Here is a 20788-nt window from a genome sequence, read left to right as displayed (position 1 = left end):
AGCTCTTTGTTTAAAAACTCCCTGTTGGTTATAGGTTGTACTCACGTATGCCTGGTTCCGTTCTCCCTAACCCTTCCCCACACCCTGCCAAATGTTCAACTGGTTCTCTTATTTTCAACTCTTAGAAATTGTACTTTTGAGTCAGTGAATAACACCGATTTGTCAAAACTGAAGACTCAACCGGAACACAGCATTGTTTTGAGGACTGATGCTTGTGTTTCCTCTCTATTGTTAAGGACTCCCAAAGGGGTCTTATTTGTCAGAACGTTCAAGCTTTTAATCAGTCCTTTGTTAACCTTGTCAATTTTTAATTTGGGAAATGGCAAGTTATCAAGAACTGAAATAAAAAAAAATTTTTTTCAGATTGTAGTTAGAGCCAAACTATACCAAAAAGTACAATTCTAAGTGGCTAGACATTTGGGAACCAAAATGTTCCTCAATTGAGCTGTATTAATTTTAGCTTTTGCCAATCTTGAGAAAGAAAAATGGAGCTGGAGGAATCAGGCTCCCTGACTTCAGACTATACTACAAAGCTACAGTAATCAATACAGTATGGTACTGGCACAAAAACAGACATATAGATCAGTGGAACAGGGTAGAAAGCCCAGGGATAAACCCATGGACATATGGTCACCTTATCTTTTTTTTTTTTTTTTTTTTTTTGCGATACGCAGGCCTCTCACTGTTGTGGCCTCTCCCGTTGCGGAGCATAGGCTCCGGAAGCGCAGGCTCAGCGGCCATGGCTCACGGGCCCAGCCGCTCCGTGGCATGTGGGATCTTCCCGGACTGGGGCACGAACCCGCGTCCCCTGCATTGGCAGGCAGACTCTCAACCACTGTGCCACCAGGGAAGCCCTGGTCACCTTATCTTTGATAAAGGAGGTAAGGATATACAATGGAGAAAAGACAGCCTCTTCAGTAAGTGGTTCTGGGAACACTTGACAGCTGCATGTAAAAGAATTAAATTAGAACCCTTCCTAACACCATGCACAAAAATAAACTCAAAATGGATTAAAGACCTAAATGTAAGGCCAGACACTATAAAATGCTTAGAGGAAAACATAGGCAGAACACTCTGTGACACAAATCACAGCAAGATCCTTTTTGACCCACCTGCTAGAGAAATGGAAATAAAAACAAAAATAAGCAAATGGGACCATATGAAACTTAAAAGCTTTTTGCACAGCAAAGGAAACCATAAACAAGACCAAAAGACAACCCTCAGAATGGGAGAAAATATTTGCAAATGAAGCAACTGACAAAGGATTAATCTCCAAAATTTACGAGCAGTTCATGCAGCTCAATAACAAGAAAACAAACAACCCAATCCAAAAATGGGCAGAAGACCTAAATAGACATTCCTCTGAAGAAGATATGCAGATTGCCAACAAACACATGAAAGATGCTCAACATCACTAATCATTAGAGAAATGCAAATCAAAACTACAAGGAGTTATCACCTCACACCAGTCAGAATGGCCATCATCAAAAATCTACAAACAATAAATGCTGGAGAGGGTGGGGAGAAAAGGGAACCCTCTTGCACTGTTGGTGGGAATGTAAATTGATACAGCCATTATGGAGAACAGTATGGAGGTTCCTTAAAAAACTGAAATTAGAACTACCATACAACCCAGCAATCCCACTCCTGGGCATATACCCTGAGAAAACCATAATTCAAAAAGAGTCATGTACCACAATGTTCATTGCAGCACTGTTTACAATAGCCAGGGCATGGAAGCAACCCAAGTGTCCATCAACAGGTGAATGGATAAAGAAGATGTGGCACATGTATACAATGGAATATTACTCAGCCATAAAAAGGAACGAAATTGAGTTATTTGTAGTGAGGTGGATGGACCTAGAGTGTGTCATACAGAGTGAAGTAAGTCAGAAAGAGAAAAACAAATACCACATGCTGACACATATGTATGGGATCTAAAAAAAAAAATAGTACTGATGAACCTAGGGGCAGGACAGGAATAAAGACGCAGATGTAGAGAATGGACTTGAGGACACAGGGAGGGGGAAGGGTAAGCTGGGACGAAGTGAGAGAGTGGCATGGACATACATACACTACCAAATGTAAAATAGATAGCTAGTGGGGAGCAGCTGCATAGCACAGGGAGATCAGTTCGGTGCTTTGTGACCACCAGAGGGATGGGATAGGGAGAGTGGGAGGGAGACCCAAGAGGGAGGGGATATGGGGATATATGTATACGTATAGCTGATTCACTTTGTTATACAGCAGAAACTAACAACATTGTAAAGCAATTATATTCCAATAAAGATGTTATAAATAAATAAATAAAAACGGGGAAAAATTTTAGCTTTTGCTCAAATGGTAGCATGTTTATAAGCTGTTGGGAATGTATTGTCACGTGATAACTGTAGGTTCTAGAGATATCTTTACCTTTTTTTTTTTTGTCATTCCGTATTAAGAAAGTATCACTGTCATTTTATTTAGCACCGTTGGGACTAAAGGCTACTCTTGACCCTCTGGTGACAGAAGGCCACCCCCAGGACTGAAGAGATCATAACTATGCATAACTATAACTCTCTTTTTAAAAAAATTTAAAATATGTTTATTTCTGGATTCTTTTTTTTTTTTAAATATTTATTTATTTATTTGGTTGTGCTGGGTCTCAGATACAGCAGGCAGGTTCCTTAGTTGCAGCACACGGGCTTCTTAGTTGTGGCACGCGAACTCTTAGTTGCGGCATGCATGTGGAATCTAGTTCCCCGACTAGGGATCGAACCCAGGCCCCCTGAATTGAGAGCACGGAGTCCTATCCACTGTGCCACCAGGGAAGTCCCTCTGGATTCTTTTTGACCACACTGCATGGCTTGTGGGATCTCAGTTCCCCGACCAGGCATTGAACCCTGGCCATGGCAGTGAAAGCATAGAATCCTAACCACTAGGTCATGAGGGAACTCCCATAACTATAACCCTTGAGAAGTCTACTTTAGACACTTAAAGTGAGGAGCTTTGGCGTCACTTAGGAGCATGTTAGAAATGCAAGATTTCAGACTCCAATCCTTGAAATAGAATGCATTTTAATAAGATCCCTTACTTTAAAGAGCACCTTCAAGTTTTAGAAGCTTTAGACAATAGTAAGTCGATGGATGCCTGTGCATTGAGTTAAGTAATTCAAAGTAAGGTAAAGGAGAAAAAAAAATCCTTGGGATTCAGTATAATACTACCTCTGTCTTTGAGAGACTCTGTGAGGCCCTGACAAAGATTCTTTGCCTGACCAAACTTTGGTCAGGTCTTGAACTTTCTAATAGGTCCATCTGTGCACTTCCTTGTAAAGTCTAGTTTTAGCAAGAACCCTGCTAGTCAGGTTAACCACAATCTCCTACCACCATCAACATCTGATCAGCTTCCTCCTCCGCCACCATCCCTCAGGTGATGTATGGATCACCCCTGCCTGTCTTCAGCAAGAATCCTGTTAGGTCAGGGGCTTCCCTGGTGGCGCAGTGGTTAAGAATCTGCCTGCCAATGCAAGGGACACGGGTTTGAGCCCTGGTCCTGGAAGATCCCACATGCTGCGGAGCAACTAAGCCTGTGCACCGCAACTGCTGAGCCTGTGCTCTAAAGCCCGCAAGCCACAACTACTGAGCCCACGTGCCACAACTACTGAAGCCTGTGCGCCTAGAGCCTGTGCTCGGCAACAAGAGAAGCCACCGCAATGAGAAGCCCACGCACCGCAACGAAGAGTAGCCCGCGCTCGCCTCAACTAGAGAAAGCCCGCGCACAGCAATGACGACCCAACACAGCCAAAGATAAATAAATAAATAAATTTATTAAAAAAAAAAGAATCCTGTTAGCTCAGTTTAACCAGAAACACAACACCCCCCGCCCCGTCCCCTTTTCCCCCTGATATTTCCTCTTAGTAATTTTTCTATCCACTCACCCCCGCACCCTGCTTCTTCGTTATACATTCCCTCTTGCCCATGCTGTATTTGGAGTTGAACTCCGTCTCTCTCCCATACTGTAAAATCCCATTGCAGTAGTCCCTATACCTAGCTCATTGTTCCTGAATAAAATCTGCCTTACCATCTTTAACAAATGTCAGTGAATTTTTTAAAAAATTTTCTTTAACAGCCCTCAAGGTTAGGTTCTCTGGTTGTCTTTGCACACTTGTAATTATTTATAATTATTGTTAAAGGTCTTTTCTCCCTTCCTGGACTGTAAGTTTCATAAGGTTTGTTCACTGTTTTATTTCCCAGCATGTTAGTACCTTGCTTGGCAAATATGTCCTCAATATTTAAATATTTTTGATAGACTAAAGGTTGTCATGGAAAGGACAGTGGCCTGTGAGTGAGGACACCTGGGTTTCAGAGTCTTTGGTCTGTCACTAGCCATGTGACCTTGGGCACGTCACTTAATTTCTTCTGTTTCCTCTGTTTACTGGGAGGAAAGGAATGCCTATTCCGTTGGGTAACTGCGAGAATTAAATGAGAGAATGTATATGGAGGTTTTCAACAACCAGAGGGTCCTGTGCAAACACTGTTAGTATCCTTGCTCATGAAATTCCCAAGCCCAGTATGTAAACTGTTTCTGAATTCAAATGTTGTTTAGCTGTGTTAACAAATGCATGGTATTGCTGCATAATATAATAAATATTTATTGGAGTCTCCTGTGTATAAGCAAAGTGTTATTAGGTGCTGGTGGTAGGAGGAGAAAGGTAGGGATTCAGAAATAAATAAGATGTGGTCTCTGTCCTCAAGAATCTTAAAATTGGAGACCAGCATATTACGTGGATGTACTCTTCAATAAAATTGTTGTAAACTCATTAGTTTTAAGTCCACTGGCTAATGAAGGTTAAAGATGATTGACATTCCAGTGAGAATACAAACTTCTTTGTGTAGGTGTGAAATAGTTGCATTCGGTATTTATAAAAGTTACGTGTCTGGTATATTCATGTATTCAAAACAGCAGAAATTTTGCAAATATGTGCTTCTGTATTTTTAGGCAGAGGCCTAAAATATGAATTTGGATGAATTTGGGGGCCTGCCCTGCTTAATTTTGCACTGTTGCCACTATTTCCACTCCAGCATCTTGTTTTTTGATAGGGAAAGCAGGCAGCTGGAATCCTTTGGCCCACTTTCTTCCTGCCATTTACTTGGGCTTCTCAGGTAGGGATTAGAATGGGCTGGAAGTGATTGGCCGAGTCCCAAGGCATAGAGAGCCCGCATGATAATGGTGTTTGCTAACACTCCAGCCTCATCTGCTCCTTCCTTCCATGTATTCCCTGCACTGAGCTTAGCCATTTTATTTGCATTTCTTTCAACATGCATTTTTCCCACTTCTGCCTGCTTTTTTAAGTGCTGATCCTGTTGTTCTGGCTGGAGCCCTTCTCCATCCCACCTCCATTTCTTTAGTTCAGGAGCCAACTCTTTTTCCCTGACCTCTGTCCCCTTCCCAATTTGTTCAGTACCATTTCAGTGACCTCCGTAGTCCTTATTATAGCTCGTATCAAAAAGATATTGTACTTGTCAGTTTTCAGGCCTTTCTTCCTCATCAGAGTATGTGACCTCTTTGAAGATGCAGCAGTTTCAAAAATTATTTTTAAATCTCTGCCATCTAGCATAGTGCCTGTTATATATTACATACTTGGTAATAAAATTTTTTTTATATGGTATCACATGTGGAATCTAAAAAATGATACAAATGAATTATTTACAAAACAGAAATAGACTCAACAGACTTAGAAAACAAACTTATGCTTACCAAAGGGGATGGGGCGGGGAGGTGCGGGGAGAGATAAATTAGAAGTAAAAAAATTTTTTTTTAACAAGTCAGTGACATTTTCAAGTATTTACATGGTGGTAGGTGGAGGAGATATGAGTGATTCCCTTCATTCTGCTCTAATTTTTCCCTTCTAAAGACTTTTGGGGAGCTAGAAATAGGTGGCTGTTGAGCACAGAAAGATTTGGAACACCTATTTATTGGATCTTTATTTTACAATTTTGTAGAGACCTTGTTGTTTTACCCTTTTTTCAAGAATCGATATATGCCAGGCACATTCCCTACCTGCCACTGTAAATTGTGTTCCAGTAGCAGTGAACGTGAGTGCTCATATCCCTGCATCTCCACCAGCATCGCACAGCTAGGAATAATAATTGTGAGAGCTTCTTGGGCTTCAAATATATATATATAAATATATATGTATATGTGTAAATATATATAAATATATACATATATATGTAAATATGTCTGTACATATAACCAAGTAAACAGGTTAATAGTAAAGATTCTTCCAAAGAATTTCTGTCCTCTTTCTCTCTTTTCCTTCCTTCTTTTTTTTTTTTTTTTGTAAATTTTTTGGCCACGCCACGCAGCATGTAGGATCTTAGTTCCCAAACCAGGGATCAAACCCACACCCCCTGCATTGGAAGCACGGAGTCTTAACCACTGGACCGCCAGGGAAGTCCCTCTTCCTTTCTTTTTTAATTGAAGTATAGTTGATTTACAGTGTTGTGTTAGTTTCTGATATACAGCAAAGTGATACAGTTATACATATATTTTTCTTTTTCATATTCTTTTCCATTATGGTTTATTACAGGTTACTGAATATAGTTCCCTGTGCTATACAGTAGGACCTTGTTGTTTATCTGTTTTATATATAGTAGTTTGTGTCTGCTAATCCCAAACCCTTAGTTTATCACTCCTCCACCCGCTTCCTCCTTTGGTAAGCATAAGTTTGTTTTCTATGTTTGTGAGTCTGTTTATGTTTTGTAAGTAAGTTCATTTGTGTCATATTTTAGATTCAACATACAAGTGATATCATATTGTATTTGTCTTTCTCTTTCTGACTGACTTCACTTAGTATGATAATCTCTGGGTCCAGGCATGTTGCTACAAATGGCATTATTTCATTCTTTTCTATGGCTGAGTAGTATTCCATTTTGTGTGTGTGTGTGTGTGTGTGTGTGTGTGTGTGTGTGTGTGTGTACACACACACACACACACCCCCCATATTTTCTTTGTCCATTCATCTGTTGATGGACATTTAGGTTGTTTCCATGTCTTGGCTATTGTAAATAGTGCTGCAGTGAACATTAGGGTACATGTATCTTTTCGAATTATAGTTTTCTCCAAATATATGCCCAGGAGTGGGATTGCTGGATCATATGGCAAGTCTATTTTTAGTTTTTTGAGGAACCTCTGTACTCTTTTCCATAGAAGCTGTACCAATTTACATTCTTACCAACTGTGTAGGAGGGTTCTCTTTTCTCCACACCCTCTCCACCATTTGCTATTTGTAGACTTTTTAATGGGGGCCATTCTGACCTGTGTGAGGTGGTATCTCATTGTAGTTTTGGTTTGCATTTCTCTAATAATTAGCGATGTTGGGCATCTTTTCATGTGTGTATTGGCCATCTGTATATTTTCTTTGGAGACATGTCTATTTGATTCTTCTGCCCATTTTTGATTGGGTTGTTTGATTTTTTGTTGTTGAGTTGTATGTTCCCTTTATTTCTAATTGCATAGTTAGGGTGTTTGCTTTTATTGTCATCATTCTTTTTTCTCTTTTAATTTAAAAGGGGAAAATTATATCTTTTATGTTAAAATTGAGAATGTAATTTTTTAATAAGTGAAATTTAAAAATTAATAGTCATGAAAAGTAACTGTAGAATATAATTTTAAAATTCTTTAATAACTTGCTAGGAAAATATTACTTTTCTTCAAGATAGGCACAGATTATCTGTAGAGGTGGATTTTACAAAATGAGGTATTTAACTCCAATCGGATTTTTTGTTTCTAAGTTATCTTTCTGATATTTTAATGTGGATAGGAAACTGATAATTTAATGCAAATGATAAACATGTTTGGGAGGCAGATGATGTACCTGGAGCTGTAAAAATGACCTATAGATTCTGGAGGTAGATGTAAAACTGCTTTTCACGGGTTACTCTCAACACATTTATTGTCTTTCTCATGGAGTTTGATAGAGAGCTTCACCAGGGGTTTTCTTTCTGGATTATTTCAAAGTGGAGAATCTTTTTCCCCAAACTTTGAGTGAATAGTAGTGTCTAATTGCTTATGAATCTGAAGAATATGCCTTTATGATATGCTTGTTGTTTTTGAGCACTTACAGGTCAAACTATAATAAGCATGGGTAAGTTATGTGTTATAAAAACTCAGAACACTATTACTTTATCAGTAAATACTTTGCATACTTGTGTGTGTGAAGAACCCTGCTAGCCTTAATGAATTTGTTCTTTTTATGGCAGTTCTGATATTTACATTTCACTTAGTTCAAAAAGAAACTGGAGAGAAGAGGGGAAGATTTTTTCATTTAGTTTTATGCGTTTTTTACTTTTTTCTCCTCTTTTATGTTTTTCACTCATTTGTGTTATTCTCTCTTACTTTTAAATAGTCACAGATGAAGCCCTTTCCAGGTACTGGGGAGCATTACTGAATCTCAGATAATGTGAAATGTCACTTTTACAGTTGACTGTATTAGGATTAAAGGGTCTTTTTTTTTTTTTTTTAACTTGCATCTTTCCTGGAGTTTTATACAGCCCTTTCTTTGCCGTGTATTCTCAGGTTTGGCTGCATCTGTGTATTATTTTCACAGGGACTTTCTTGACATCACACTGATAGCCACCAGCCGTTCTTGTTTTTAGCCTTCCTTTAGAAGTATCATGATTTGTCCTATGCTTGGGCACCATAAGCTCATGCTTAAACCATTGGTGGTCTGAAATATGGAAATCCTTGCTTCTGAACAGAAAGGGAGAATGAAACAATCTTGATTAAAAGAAATATTTTCCCTCAGTTCCTTTATAGAAGAATTCAGTTATTCTTGTGATCTGGAGTGTGTAAGTTGGGTAAAATCGTACTTTTGTGCCTTGTTTTCTTATTTCTAAAAAAGACAGTTTTATGTTTGACAACATTCAGTGTTTCTTCCTTATGGTGTTTGAAAAGATTTATGGTGGCTTGTGGGATTGGTAAGAATGAGATTAAATCTCTGGAGAAATAATTTACATTTAGTGATTTTTAGGAATAGAGAAGACTTTGTTCCAACCTCTTATTTTTAGATGAACCAGTTGAGACTCTGGGATCTTGTGATTTTCCAAGGCTACACTTAGTTATATAAACAAATTCTAATGAGACTAATCTTGATTATACCAAGAATTCCAAGTGTCTTACTATTTTAGTTGTATTTTTTGACATTACATGACTTCACACTTTCTACAATTGCTTATTAAAAAAGGACAGTATGGGGCTTCGCTGATGGCGCAGTGGTTGAGAGTCCACCTGCCGATGCAGGGGACACGGGTTCGTGTCTCCGTCCGGGAGGATCCCACGTGCCGCGGAGCGGCTGGGCCCGTGAGCCATGACCGCTGAGCCTGCGTGTCCGGAGCCTGTGCTCCGCAACGGGAGAGGCCACAGCAGTGAGAGGCCCGGACAGTGTGTAGCTATAACAAAGCTTATGTCTATGATGGACCTTCACTATGAAGGATAAAGGATAAAGAGATGGTACAGATATATTTAACTGGTATCAATTATTGAGCACTGATTGTGCACCAGCTTATTCTCTGTATTTCTATACATATCATTTGGTTTTCAGAACCATCCCACACGGTAGGTGATATGATTTCTCTTTTTTGCAATCAGAGCGATTAAGTAACTTACCCAAAGTCACCCAGCTAATACAAGGCAAATTAGGGATTCCAGCCTAGAGTACGCAATGGTAAAATCAAGGTTTCTCCTATTCCTTATGAGGTAGATAATGCTCAAGTTAAACAATAACGGTAGATGGCTTTTATTGAGCCTTGTGCCAGGCATTGCAGTAGTATTTTACTTACTGGTTTCTAATCCTTGAAACAACTCTGCAGCATAATGCTTTCTTCATTTTCAGATGAGGCAGATAAGTCTCCAGAGAGGCTAAGTAATCAGGTCAAGGTCTCTCAAGTAGTAGAGGTACTCTGTGATTCCAGGGCCCTAGGTCCAGTCAGCATCGGTGTTTTCCCACTACCCTGTGCTGCATGCTACTTTTACAAATTTCAACTTGATGTGTATTTAACTGATGGCTTTTGGTTTCCTCAGGGACCATTGGTATATCAAACTGATTGAATCTGGCAAGTTTCTAAGGTGAATGTATGTTTTTGAAACAATTTTGATTATAGAGCTAAGGATGATAGCAATAGCAGCCACCAGCTAATAAACCATTAGGACAAGTCTGCATATATATAGGTGATTTTGGCTTACTTATCCATAGTATACTGTAAATAATACTGGGGTCAGAAATATATTGCACAGTATGTTTAGATTTTAAAGATAGAGCAGTTCATTAACATTTCTGTAAATAACCCAATTTTATTGCCATGTTTTGGTAAACATTCAAACTTTTTTATTAAGCTTTCAAACTTTTTAAGTTTTAGTTTTAGTTTTTGTCAGTATTATACATGTACATGATTTAGAGTCAAATAGTTTTATAAAGCTTGTCATAAAAACAATGTCTTTTCTTGCTTCTAGTTACAGCCATTTGAGCTCTTTTACCTGATTTTTAATTTCTTATCTCTAACTAGTTTATCTTGTTACATATTGATTTTTTCATTTCTAGGCATTAACTATTGAATTCTTATTATGGAAGAAGAGACTATCACCCCCTCCCATACCATATATATATACACACACACATCCCATCCTGCCTGCTTCTCAGTATAGCAGTTATATAAACACTGTTGACAGTTGAGCCAAGTATATGTACTGTAATTTTATTTTTCCTTTCCTGAACAACTTTATGTGTTTCTGGAAATTTTTTGTTTTATTTTCTGTGTAGTCAATACTTTTTTTAATCCCCAAACATTCCCTCAGTTAACCTTCAAATACATTCAGATTCTCTCACTTTATCTTCTTAATCTTGTTGTGTAGCTGTTATTTTTGGAATCTACCTTCACCTTCATTCTGGGGATTCCCTTTGCATGGTTTTTGGTTGGATTTCTTCTTTTCTTGGGTCTCACATCCTGTCTCTTGGTTTACTCCCTTATTTGGGGCATACTGTCTAAAAGCTAACTAAAAACAGTAAGTGGAATGTTAATATTTTGAGATCTCATGTGTCTAGAAATATATTCTACCTTCATACTTGCTTGATGTTATGTCAATGTATCAAGTTCTAGGCTGTAAATTTTCCCACAGAATTTTAATTTTAATTTATATGGATGAGCTGTTCTACTTGTTACTGAGAAGTCCAGATGCCTTTCTGATTTCTGATACTTTGTATGAAACTTGTTTTTTCCTCTGGACAATTTTAAGTTCTCTTTTTTCTGAGATTTCATAATTGCATCTTTGGTTGTGGGTCTATTTTCATCCACTGAGTTGGTGGTCTCTCTTTCAGTCTAAAAAAGGCATTTTGGGGACTTCCCTGGTGGTGCAGTGGTTAAGACTCTGCACTCCCAATGCAGGGGGCCCGGGTTCCATCCCAGGTCAGGGAAGTAGATCCCACATGCATGCTAAAGCTAAGAAAGAAAGAGAGAGAGAGGGAGAGAGGGGGAGGGAGGGGGAGGGAAGGAGGGAGGGGGAGGGAGGGAGGGATGGGGGAGGGAGGGAGGGAGTGGGGGAGGGAGGGAGGGGAGGGAGGGAGGAAGGAAGGAAGGACTTGAGAAGAATTTAAAAATAAATAAATAAAAAGGCATTTTCAATTCTGGGAAAATTTCCTGGTTTATTTCCTTGATAAAGTATTTTCTTGATAAAATATTTCCTTGTTTTTCTGTTATACATTTCTGGAATTCTTATTACTTGGATACTGGGCCTCCTGGACAGATCCTTGATATTTTTCTCTTACATCTCTTTCTTTGTTTTTTATGCTTTGCGTTCCGAGAGATTACTTCAGTTTTATATTCTATTCTTTCTATTATGGTTTTCATTTCTGCTACCATTTAAAAAAATTTCAAGGGTCTTCTTTTCTTTTTTATATATAGTATTCCTTTCTCATTTCATGAAGCAATATTTTTTTCCTATCACTGAGTATATTAATTTTAGGGGGGCATTTTTATTCTTTGCCATTGTTTATCCTTTTAGTTGCTTTTTTCTGTCTATTTTGATGTCTTGTTTCACCTTAGAGGCTTCCCTCAAGACCTGGTAACCCTTTTGCTTTCTGCTTTTATTTACAAGTAGGACAACTGAAAAGTGAATTGGAACTCTGTGCATGTGTGTGGTGGGCATGTCAACTGTGGGATTTGCTGAAGGGTGATATGGCTAGGCTGTTACCTTGAAGAACCCCTAGGATAAAGTACTTTCTAGGTCTTTATGTGGTGTGGTCAGATTTGCTAAAAAAAAAAAGCACAATTGGTCTTCGCTTGGAGATTATTATCCCGACTGCAAGGTTCGGGGGGAAAAGGCTAGGGGTCTCAACTTTGATTTTTTTAAACTCATCTAATCACCCAGTGTTAAATATGGTACATCTGCCCGCAACTGTGCCTGTGACTGTATCTGCCAAGGCAGACACCCTCTCTGTTTTGCCCTCTTCATAGAATAAACCTTTAGCTTCTAGTCTTTTCTTAGGATGGGAGGTAGTACAGAAGCCTACTGTGTAGATTGCAGAGGGGGTCTGGGTGTGTAACTCCTTAAACAGACTGTGGAAGTCTTGTTCCATCTTCACTCCTACTTCCAGAGTATCCTACTTGTACTGATTCCTGAATCTTTTATGGGATCTGTTGTATAAATTGGGTTGCTTCCAAGTTTAGGGTTAAGTTTCCTTAGATATGTGTGGGTTTTTAAAAATTAATTAATTAATTAATTTACTTATTTTTGGCTGCATTGGGTCTTCGTTGCTGTGCGCAGGCTTTCTCTAGTTGCAGAGATTGGGGGATACTCTTCATTGCACTGCGTAGGCTTCTCATTGCTGTGGCTTCTCTTGTTGTGGAACACAGGCTCTAGGCTTGCGGGCTTCAGTAGTTGTGGCACACAGGCTTAGTTGCTCCACGGCATGTGGGATCTTCCCGGTCCAGGGCTCCAACCCGTGTCCCCTGCATTGGCAGGTGGATTCTTAACCACTGCGCCACCAGGGAAATCCTTCCTTAGGTTTGTTAATTCAGTTATTTATTCATCTACTTTCTAATTCCTAAAATTGTTGTTTTCTTCTCTTTTCTTCTCTTTATCCTTATGGGATTGATTTTTTTAAAAATTCACTTTATTATCACTTTGAGTAGGGAGTGGAAGCTAATGTGTGTTTTCAGCCCACCGTCTTTAACCATCACTCTTCAGAATAGTCTTCTTATAGGTACTGATCCATTTTATTGCCATGTTCTGTTAAGCACCCACAGTTTTGTGGTGTCTCTAAGAGAAAGGAAATTATATCACTGTGTTAAACTACTTAATGTTTTTTGAGTTCTTTGTTACTGCCATGTATTAGCACGTAGTGAGTCTAAGAGTCCTTTTCCACCAAACAGAGTTCAATAACTCTAATTTTTACAAAAGTACAGATTAATGTAAATTTGAGCTGCAAGGAGCTTTTATTTATTGTTTATTATCAGTCCTCACTGGTACTCCAGACTATTCAGATTATGCTTCTAGAGTGTGCTTTAGCAAATCTCATTTAAACTTTAATTCCTTTGACCTGAATTATTCATTGGTTAAAATTTATCTCCAAATCAGGAATTATCTCTGTTTTATTAAAAAAAGAAAAAAAGGCAACAAACAAAAACCAGTTAGCTGCATTTGAAATTAGATTTATAGGAGAAAAATGATTTATAACTTTTGTATTCATGTTTCTAATATATTCCTCCAGTTCCAGTAATAAAAGAAATGGCTTTTCCTGTTTTCCAGGGCACTTTATCAGTTTTTATAGGCATTAACATGGGCTTCTTCTTTTCTTAAAACTATTAATTTAATGCATTGACTTTCTTATAAATGCCGTGGTTTTGAACTTTAATATAAATTATTGTATAAATATGAACAAAGCTTTCTATTAGAGTTACTATTTAATAGAAAAAGAATAAACCGTAGAATACAAACTGTAGATGTTTTTAATTGACTAAAAGACCTATACTTATCATCCTAACATCTGTGTGTTTTTATCCAAAAGAATACATCTAAAGGATTACAAAATAAATGTGGAGCTCTTAGAAGATTTCAGGAGAAAATCAATGTTCTCATGGTAGCCTGAGAGAAGGGAGACAGACTAGGGCAGAAGTTCTTTTTCTGGGTTTATGAGCAGGTTTTAGCACTTCCCTGAATTCCTGTATGCAAAATATTATGTCTCTAGAGAGAAGGTTCATAATGTCTTTCAGATTATCACAGGCTCAAAATAGATTAAGAACTAGAGGTAAAAAGGTCAGTGAAGAAAAAATTGTATACATTTTTAAGAACATTACAGGAGGTATTTCCATCTTATGTACTTAGCTACAACTATGCATGTATAGTATGTACTATGCTTCTGTATCTATTATGACTGGGCCTATTTGTATAAGCTCAGAATATAAATTTAGCAAATGTTTGCTTTTACTTTACCGTTTTTGACCTGGAGTCCTTTATCAGTTTAGCTCAACAAACTTTTGTTGAGGATGTGTTCTGACCTAGGCCTTCTGCTAGGTTCTGGAGATGCAGTGATGGCTTGAAACAGTCCTTGCCTTTGAGAATCTCATGGCGCATTGTAAAATAGAGACACATTTTAGTGTTCTGTATGAACATGGAGGAGGCATCCTTAACATAGCTTAGGATATCAGTGAAGCTTCCTGAGGAAAAATGACCCTTGAATTAATTCTCTACGGATGACTGGTAAAAAAAAAGAAAGTTCAGTTAAAAGTGTATGAGATAAGGATGAGTAGGCTCCATCTGATTTTAACTTTGTCTTTTTTTTCCTAGTCAGGCTGGCTTTATTGTAAGAGTTTAATTTCAAAGCATTTAGACCAGTAAAACTGCTGTGTCACTGAGTTGATACCTATTGTGTTACTGCTTCATATTTGCAGGCAAATGATGGACTATAGGAGTTGTAGGTGAATCTTTGCTCTACTGTTAACTTGAGATCTGTACCTGATGTAAAGATTGTTCCATTACTGCCAAGACTGCAGACTTGATCTTTTGTTGCGCTGTTTATGATGAGCTGTGGTTTTGAAATAGATGCCAGGGAAATTCTCCACTTTTACTTTGGTGGAAAAAAAAAATCCTGTTACTACAAGGAAGTGCTTATTAGTTTTTAAAGTAAAGTTAAATTGCTCTAAACTATGGGAGGAAACCGCAACCTATTTATTTATTACAAATAACTATATAAAATGAAAAATAAGAGCTACCTCCTCCCTCCACCTCCCCTCCCCCAATGGGAGGAGTAGGCTTGCTTTGACTGAGATGTCTTGCTTTGATTGACCTATTTATTTATTTAACTTTTTTTTTTTTTGCGTTCCACACAAATTTTATTTACACAATCCATGTGAGATTTCTGAACCTGTGCCAAAAGAGGCAAGATAAGGCCTTTTCTCTCAGGCCTGTTACTGAAATGTAAATTAACACAAATGCAAGTCAAACTTACTCATTGTTGACAAATAGCTCTTAGTCCCTATTTTAGTATAATCATCACTTGGGGGAAGAAAAAAACTTCCTAAGATGCTCAGCCTCAAAGGGCAGTCAGTGGGTGTCAGCATCCCACTCAGAGGTGCTGTGCCACCCTGGAAAGAATGCCTTCGGGCTTCTTCCCATCCCCCAAGGCAGCAGCAAATCCTTCCTGTCGCCTCCTTTTGGCCAAAGCAGCCAAAGATTTAAAAGTCTTTGGTTCGTAGATGGCTAGATCTGCAAGTACTTTCCTGTTGAGCTCCACCTGGCACTTAATCAAGTTGAGGATGAATGCTGGGTACTTGAGGCCGTGTTCCTGGGAAGCAGCTGTAACTCGACTGATCCAGAGCGTCCACAGGTTCCTCCTCTTCAGCCTGCGGGCTCGGGTGCACTGCACGAACGCTCGCGTCACAGCCCTGACGGCCAGCCGGCAGCACCGATTCTTCCTCCCCCGGAAGTGCCGCGCGTGCTTCAGCACCTCCTGGACCCTCCAGTAGCGGTCGGTGATGCGGTTCCGCAGCCAGAGCTGCGCCGTGAGGAAGACCATGGCGCCAGCAGCCCGCGCCTCCGCCACCCCTCCCCAGCGATTCCGGGTCAGCTAACTTTTTAGTTTATATTGGAGTATAGCCGATTAACAATGTTGTGATAGTTTCAGGTGCACAGCAAAGGGACTCCGCCATACATATGCATGTATCCATTCTCCCCCAAACTCTCCTCCCATCCAGGCTGCCATATAACATTGAGCAGAGTTCCCTGTGCTATACAGTAGGTCCTTGTTGGTTATCCATTTTAAATATAGTAGTGTGTACATGTCGATCCCAAACTTCCTGACTATCCCTTCCCCTTATCTTTTCCCCCTGGTAACCATAAGTTCATTCTCTAAGTCTGTGAGTCTGTTTCTGTTTTGTAAATAGGTTCATTTGTATCATTTCTTTTTAGATTCCACATCATACAGTATTTGTCTTTTTCTGTCTGACTTACTTCACTCAGTATGACAGTCTCTTGGTCCATCTATGTTGCTGCAAATGACATTATTTCATTCTTTTTAAGGGCTGAGTGATATTCCATTGTATATATATATACCACATCTTTACACATTCCTCTGTTGAAGGACATTTAGGTTGCTTCCATATCTTGGCTATTGTAAACAGTGCTGCAATGAACATTGGGGTGCATGTATCCTTTCGGGCCATGCTTTTCTCTGGATATATGCCCAGGAGTGGGATTGCAGGGTCATATGGTAGCTCTATTTTTAGCTTTTTAAGGAACTTCCATACTGTTCTCCATAGTGGCTGTACCAATTTACATTCCCACCAACAGTGTATAAGGGTTCCCTTCTCTCCGTACCCTCTCCAGCATTTATTGTGTGTGGATTTTTTGATAATAGCCATTTTGACTGGTGTGAGGTGATATCTCATTGTAGTTTTGATTTGCATTTCTCTGATAATCAGCGATGTTTAACATCTTTTCATGTGCCTCTTGGCCATCTGTATGTCTTCTTTGGAGAAATGTCTATTTAGGTCTTCTGCCCATTATTTGATAGAGTTGTTTGTTTTGATGGTATTAAGCCTCATGAGCTGTTTGTAAATTTTGGAGACTAATCCCTTGTTGGTCACATCATTTGCAAATATTTTCTCCCAATCTGTGGGGTGTCTTTTCATTTTGTTTATGATTTCCTTTGCTGTGCAAAAGCTTTTGAGTTTAATTAGGTCCCACTTGTTTATTTTTGTTTTTATTTCCATTATTCTGGGAGATGGATCGAAAAAGATATTGCTGTGATTTATGTCAGAGAGTGTATTGCCTATGTTTTCCTCTAGGAGTTAAAGGGCCTAAGGTTGAAAATGAAATTTTGGTGTCAGGGTTAGGAAATCTCCCCAATCCATCTGTTACTTCTTTTGCTGTAGTTTAAAATCTTTTAGATTTGTTGCACCAAATAAAGATGATGGGTCAATCCCTTTCTTTAATACTGAGAACAATTGCTCCTTGCAATAAGAACAAGATTTTTCTCTCCTTTCAGTATCATTATTTAAGATCATAAACATTTATTAGTAAAGCTGTTATGTTCCAGGTTCTTTGTTAGATTCTCGGGATTCAAGGATGACCAAGACATGATCCATATTCTTGAGTAACTCACAGTCTAGTGAGAGAGAGAAAGAAAAATGAAAACGAGTAAGCATGAGGAGGTACTGTTTTAATCTGACCCTTTATGGATTAGTAGAAGTATGGCAGGGAGATTGCTATGGTCTGAATGTGTCCGCCCAGATTCATAAGTTGAAATCTTAATGTGCAATGTGATGGTCTTAGGAGGTGAGGCCTCTGAGAGGTGATTAGGTCTTCAGGGTTCCACCCTCATTACTGGGGTTAGTGCCCTTAGGAAAAAGATCTCGTAGAGCTCCCTAATCCCTTCCACCATATGAGGAGGTAGTGAGAAGTGGCCAGTCAGAAACCCGGAAGAGGGCCTGACAATGCTGACACCCTGATCTTGGACTTCTGGCCACCAAAACTGTGAGAAATAAATTTTTGTTGTTCATAAGCCACCCAGTCTGTGGCATTTTCTTATAGTAGACTGAATGGACTAATACAGGGATAAAGTGATGATTATCTATATGTGTGTGTATGTGTATACGTATAAATGCATATACATATAGTCCTTCATTCATTGAGCATTTTTAAGCTGTCATTTCCTATACTGCGCATTTGCTGTGTGAGAGCTACCTTAAAACTAAGCTGCTTTAGGGGCTTCCCTGGTGGTCCAGTGGTAAAGGATCCGCCTTCCAATGCAGGGGACGCGGGTTCGATTCCTGGTTGGGGAACTAAGATCCCACATGCCATGGAGCAACTAAGCCCACGTGCCATAACTACTGAGTTCCCGCACCACAACTAGAGAGCCTCCATGCCGCGAAGTACAGAGCCCATGTGCTTTGGAGCCCACGCTCCACAACTGCAGAGCCCATGCACCCTGGAGCCTGCATGTCACAACTAGAGAGAGAAAACCCGCACGCCACAACTAGACAGAAGCCTGGCACTGCAACAAAGAACCCGCATGCTGCAATGAAAGATCCCGCATGCCTCAACGAAGACCTCGCATGCTGCAGCTAAGACCTGACACAGCCAAAAAAATAATAAAATAAATAAATGTTAAAAAAAGAATGTAAAAACTTACTTTAAAAAATTAAGCTGCTTTAAATGTATTCATTCACTTAATTGTCATAATGGTCCTGCAAAATTGGTGATGTCATGTCCAGTGTTTAGTTGTAGCTTGGAGAAGTTATATGATTTATCTAAGATTTCACAGCTAGTAAGTTATGAAGACAGGATCTGAAACTGGGTCTTTACTCCAAATCCTTTGCCCTTTCCTATTCTGTATCCCAGATACCACATTGAGCAGTGTAGTTACAAAAATGAAGAGGCCACAGCCTCCTTTTCAAAAGAGGTATCTGAAAGAGAACAAACACATAGATGTGTTACGGGTGTTTTAAGCTACAAGGAGACAGAAGAGAGGATGGAGAGGTTTTCATGGAAGGTTAGGAAAAGTTTTTATAAAAGAAGTGATGTTCAAGCTCCCTGGGTGTTTCTTGGTTGAAATATCAGTATATTTGGAATTACTGCCAACTCAGTTGCAGGTTGATGCTCATTCTGAGCTCTGCATATGCAAGTTTTGGTTTCTTCCTTCTAACAGTCCAGTGCATTGTAGAGGATTCAGAAAATGCAGTTACTGCTGTTGCATGGAAATCACCTAGATATTCAACTATGGGCACTTCCTAAAATCTCCTGTGGTTTTAGTACCTATTTACTGAATAATGAATTCAGTTCTGGGCAAAGGAAATTGCAGTCTGTATACAACTTAGAAGCTCAGAGTGTGATTGGAGATGAGTGATTAAACTTTAGTGTCTTCATCTATAGCTAAAATTATGCCTCACATAACTTCACAGATGTAGAAACTAATTGGCCTTTGCTTGTGAAGTGCTTTTTATTTTCTAAGGATTAGATTATAAAATTTTATGGGGTATTAAATAAATAGCGAATTGACCAACCCTCTACCTGTTCTTGCATGAAGTCATGGAGTTACACTTTATACAATTGAAATGTTAGGAATATGCTGAAAATTGAGAGGTAACACAGTTAGCAGTTTAATATACTTGTGCAATGATCCCTAATGTGTGTTAAGGAGCAAGATGTTAACATGTGGAAGAAAAGTTTCCATGACTAAAGATGTTTGGGAAGCCCTGAGCTAAACCATAAGCAATTTTCTTTACTATAGGACTTCTCATAGCTTATAAAATACTTGTTTTAATAATATACTAGTGCATCTTTTGGCACTGTGCTAACCAGTGAGAATGCCAAGAGTATTAGTTACCTTCAGTCTTATTTTTCCTCTGAACCTGAGACGTGTAGGTACAATTGCCTGCCTAACTTAACCATTTGGATGTCTAATAGGTATCTCAATTTGTGCAAAATCCATCTTCCCAGACCTATCTCAATAAATGGCTCATTTTCTACCTGCTTGGTACTAAAAACCTAGGAGTCTTTCTTGATGGTCTTTTCTTCACCACTCTCCACAAATTCTGAAATCCAAAGTGAGTCCTGTTGGTTCTACCTACAAATATTGGAATCTGGCTTCATCTTTCTGTCCCTGTTTGTCCAAGCGATCATTCTTTCATTTCTTCTTTGTAGTTTCGTAACTGGCTTCTCTGTTTCTACTTTTGCCCTCCTCCCAGTCCATTCTCTACATGGCAACTAGAATGATCTTTTTTAGACCATTAAATTGTCATGTTATATTTCCATTTTTTTTTAATCTGCAAAGTCTTCACATTTATACTTAAAATGATAATCTAAATTCCATACTTTGGTCTCTAAAGTCTTAGCTAGTGTGGTTCTACAAGACTCTGATTTCTTATACCACTGTTGCCATCATTCATGCTGCCTTCATCACCATTACCTTCTTAACCCCTCTTCCTTGAAAAAGTCACTTTTGTGCTAGTTTATCCTATAAGTGTGGAATGCTCTTGCTTCTTCCCCAGATCGTTCCATGGCTGATTCTTTCTTCTTGTCTTTCTGGCCTTAGGGAGGCCTTCTCTAACTATCTAACCTAATATAGTGCCTTGTCACATTACATTATTTGTCACATCATTCTGTTATTTTCATCATAGCACTTACCACTACCCAGTAGTGTTTTGTTGGTTTTACTTTTTCTTCTACCTCCTCTCCCCACCATGAAAGTAGAGATTCTCTTGTTCAGTGCTGTGTCCCAGGGCTTAGAACAGTGCTACTTAGAATATAGTAGGTG

The 20788-nt window shown here is 39.0% G+C and overlaps 1 protein-coding gene and 1 pseudogene across 1 annotated transcript in view; one reads left to right on the top strand and one right to left on the bottom strand.

Annotated features, from left to right (window-relative positions):
* Positions 1-20788, top strand: part of MOB1B (MOB kinase activator 1B) — a 60683-nt gene that overhangs the window by 7803 nt on the left and 32092 nt on the right. The window lies entirely within an intron of this gene.
* On the bottom strand, positions 15428-16066 carry LOC132425415 (large ribosomal subunit protein bL20m pseudogene; annotated as a pseudogene).

This window comes from Delphinus delphis, chromosome 5 (assembly GCF_949987515.2).
Source record: "Delphinus delphis chromosome 5, mDelDel1.2, whole genome shotgun sequence".
Taxonomy (NCBI): Eukaryota; Metazoa; Chordata; class Mammalia; order Artiodactyla; family Delphinidae; genus Delphinus; species Delphinus delphis.
The sequence above is the reverse complement of the archived record's forward strand: the minus strand, read 5'-3'. Positions and strand labels throughout refer to the sequence as shown.